We start from the raw sequence: 3,714 nt of genomic DNA on the forward strand, positions 1-3,714 counted from the left end.
GACCGAGACCGAGACCGGGGATCACACAAGAATCGTGAAAGGAGTGACGAGGAAACAATGGAACACGGTTCCGTTGGGCTTGCTATCGATGAGGCGGATTTAGTTGTATCCTCCACGGCCTTGGGCAGCTTGTTGTCGGCTGTGTCCACCCGCCCCTTGGACCACAGGGGTTCGGTTGTATCCTCCGCGACCTTGTCGGTTGTAGCCGCCACGTCCTTTCTGGGGCGCAGTACCGGCAGGGGTGTTGTATCCGCCTCGTCCCATGGCCATTTGGAGAATGATTGTTGGAAGAAGATGCACAAGAAAATTAATTGTGGGCTGAGGATGGGTTTCTGCAACGAGGGGGTGTCGCAGAAGACTGGGTGGATGTTGAAAACCCAAAAGAAAAATAAAGGAAAGGAAATTGGTAGACAAAGGAAATAAGGAAATAGATAAAAGAAAAGTTGAGGGTGTGGTGGATGATGTTGCTGTCGGATAGAAGTTGCGAAAATAGAAATAAGGAAAGTGTCTAATACCCTAAGTCTAGTTGTGTTGCTGTCGAGTGCGAAATAGCGTCGCTGGACCGGAACAAATGAAATCGCTTGAACAAAGGAGAGAATTGAAAAGGAGCTGTTGAATGAGTGTGTTGTAACCTGGTGGACTGAATGAAAGATTCGAAGCCTTTTGGATGAGGAAGCAACGGGTGATATATAATCTCTTGAGACGAAAACTGCGGCGCGGAGCAAATGAGTGGATCCTACCCATAAGGTCGTCGGGCCGGATGGGGAAGGGCGAATTCGATCGGTGACCTTGCAGATACGGGTTCCTGACGGATGAGGCAAATTTGGGGGCTGACGAATTCCTGGCCCAAAGACTTGGTTTGATGATGGACAGGCGACCAGGCAGTATCCCTCTTCCCCTCAGCCCTGCTCGTGTATGGTTCTTTGTCCCGCTTTGGTGCCGTAGGGCTGATGGCCACGAGGGAAAAATGGACTTTTGCTCGAAGCCTGGGTGGAAATGTTTTTTTCAGGCAGACCTTCTCGAGGTTGGCCTAGCGTCCTGACTGCATTGCCTCCCTGGTCCAATATCCCTGTGCATTTGTCAGGGGGTGGAGCCAAAGAAACAGCAGCCTTTCGAAAGGTGGCGTTGTGTTGCAATTGTCAGTGGGCAGTGAATGTCGTTCATGCATGTTCTTAGGTGTACTAAATCGGAGACTTTGAGGCGTGGCTGGTAGGGCTGCAGTAGCTCAATGTTTGAAGGATGCTGCTGAAGAATCGTAGTGGTGGAAGACGAGGTTAGTGCTGAGAACGGAACAACCTTTGGGTCCAAATAGAGTTTATTAGTACTATTCTAGCGTCATTTAAAGTGATTTAGCTTTAACTAGTAACACCGTTCGACCAATGGATGGCCGTGTATGACAAACCTATTCCGGAGGCTAACCTACCCTAGAACAAATTTCATCAGGGCGCAGTCTTCCAAGCAAAATTCCGCAGTTGAGAAGCCCTTTTGGTCGAGGAATGTGTCCATTTGCACCACCAATCATGCCACACATTCATTCCCTTTTCTGTACTCCCACACAAGTTCTCCCTGTCTCGCAACACGAACCTCGGACGTATGAATCAGTACCTATCCGTTTCGGAATCGGTCACACACAAGGCGAGGATACGATGCGACCATACAAAACCCCCTTTTCAAGTCTCACCGAGTTATCAACGTGAACGACCAGAGTGGATTCCACCTATGCCAGGACCCGTCTTGTCAACGGGGTTCGTCTTCTAAGAAAAGCTCATCCTGACCCGCATTAAGTGGATTGATGACTCGACATCCCCAGTTGTGCCACCGCAAAACCGCTCACAAGACACGCATGACGCCTAGGAGCATTATCGATGGGACATGTTACCTCGGTACTACTCTATGCTGACATGCTTGTGTAGTTCCTCTATACACATGTGATGGCAATTGATCATTCACGGTCGAGCCTGGAATGCCCGTGGCTCACCGATATCAAACGGCTGAATTGGCCTCAGGCACTCAGCCCCACGGAACTGGATTAACCTTTTCTCCGCGTCCCGTGCATTGCTGCTCGGTGGTTGGTCTCTTTGTTTTCAGCACGCCCACTTCAAAACAGAAGGGTTCCACTCTTTACAATGCGAGGCAGACTTGATAATTATGACTCCGCACATCGATGGGCCTAATACTCCGCAACCCGCTACGGACTTTGTCTCGTGGGTTATGACGCCTCACAACGACCGCCAATGTTGATTACTGTACTGGAAATTTTCCGAACACGTGGGACTGAAAATAGAAACACCTCTTTCTTGTCCGCTAAACCTATTTTGGCATAGCAGATCGCCGTCCTGTTCCAATTTGAGCTCTGCTTACTGATGAGACGAGTCCTTTTGCCTTTTTTCCTTCCTCCAGTCCGTGCTTCCTTGCAGCACTGCTTTACCAGATCTCCTGCACGAGTCCTCGTGGACATGGTATACGAGACAAGGTTCAAAGCATGACTCTTATCCTTAGTTTCTCTCTCGGTTCGTCCGTGGTGCTTTCTGTCTCACGAAGAGCAAATGCTGCTTTACTCTCTAGATCCAAGATTTGAATAATTACATCGACACTGTTCACGCATTCTGACCTGTCCGTAGGTAATTGATCGGAGAAGCCGATGTTATTTGTGTTCAAGAAAGGAAGCCACTTCTTATCCGACGGACCTCACAAGGCTTTTGGCATCGAATTGCCAAGAAATTCTGAACCAGTCGGTCATCATATCTGGAATTGTTTAGGAAACACTTGCCCTATGTTGCACTAACCGTTGATGAATGCTGGTAAGATACCATCAATATCAAATTCGAGATAATCGACCGAACCCCGTTTCGGAATGCTTGGAAGTTACGGAGTTGACGGGGGGGAAAGTTTTTTCTTTTTTTTCTTTTCCCCGGAGGACCCCTATGCGCCCTGCCATTGATATAGCAAAAAGGACTGCCGACATCTATGACTCAGTGACCGAATACCCTCTTTCACGAATGGGTGCAACGCGGCAGAACCAGTAATTTTTGGACGTGTGACATTTGAAATCTAATTTCAAGTTTCATTTCGCTCAGCTCTGACTCTGCAACGCGTGAAAGCGCCCGATGTGAACCTTGATCGACAATGGGGATCATCCCAGTTGCCTGAAACGTTAGATAACGTTCAGGGTGCGCTTATCTATCCCCAGGTTATCTTTGGAGCGTTTGGTCAATCTGAATGTCACAGAAGGTCTAGAATCTCAACGCTTCCCTTCACGCGCCCAGATTGCTGAATGCAGAACCTTCACCATAGATACTATAAGGACATGCGTATGCTAATTGCATCACGTTGTCGCAAAGGTCACCAACTTCCCGTGTACGCACAGTTCATTTCACGATTGCATGAGCCTAAGTGCTTGTTTGGGGCTGACTCCGGGCAGATACACCCACAGATACACCGATACAAATGACGTACGTTGTCCCGCCGGGGGAGGGGCCTTCCTACTCGACATCGATATGGTCCATGGATTGGATCCGATCAGCGAACCACCCTAACGGATCAAACTTCGCCGTCGGATCCAATCCATGGACCATGTGCCCCCGTGGGGGGAGGCGTTCCCCTCGACGTGGTTCATGGATTGGATCCGATGAAATCCCCCGTCGCCCATCGGATCCAGTCTATGGACCACCCTGACAAGCTCAATTGATCGCCCTCGACATGATCCACGCTTTG

Source organism: Rhinocladiella mackenziei, assembly GCF_000835555.1.
Source record: "Rhinocladiella mackenziei CBS 650.93 unplaced genomic scaffold supercont1.10, whole genome shotgun sequence".
Lineage (NCBI taxonomy): Eukaryota > Fungi > Ascomycota > Eurotiomycetes > Chaetothyriales > Herpotrichiellaceae > Rhinocladiella > Rhinocladiella mackenziei.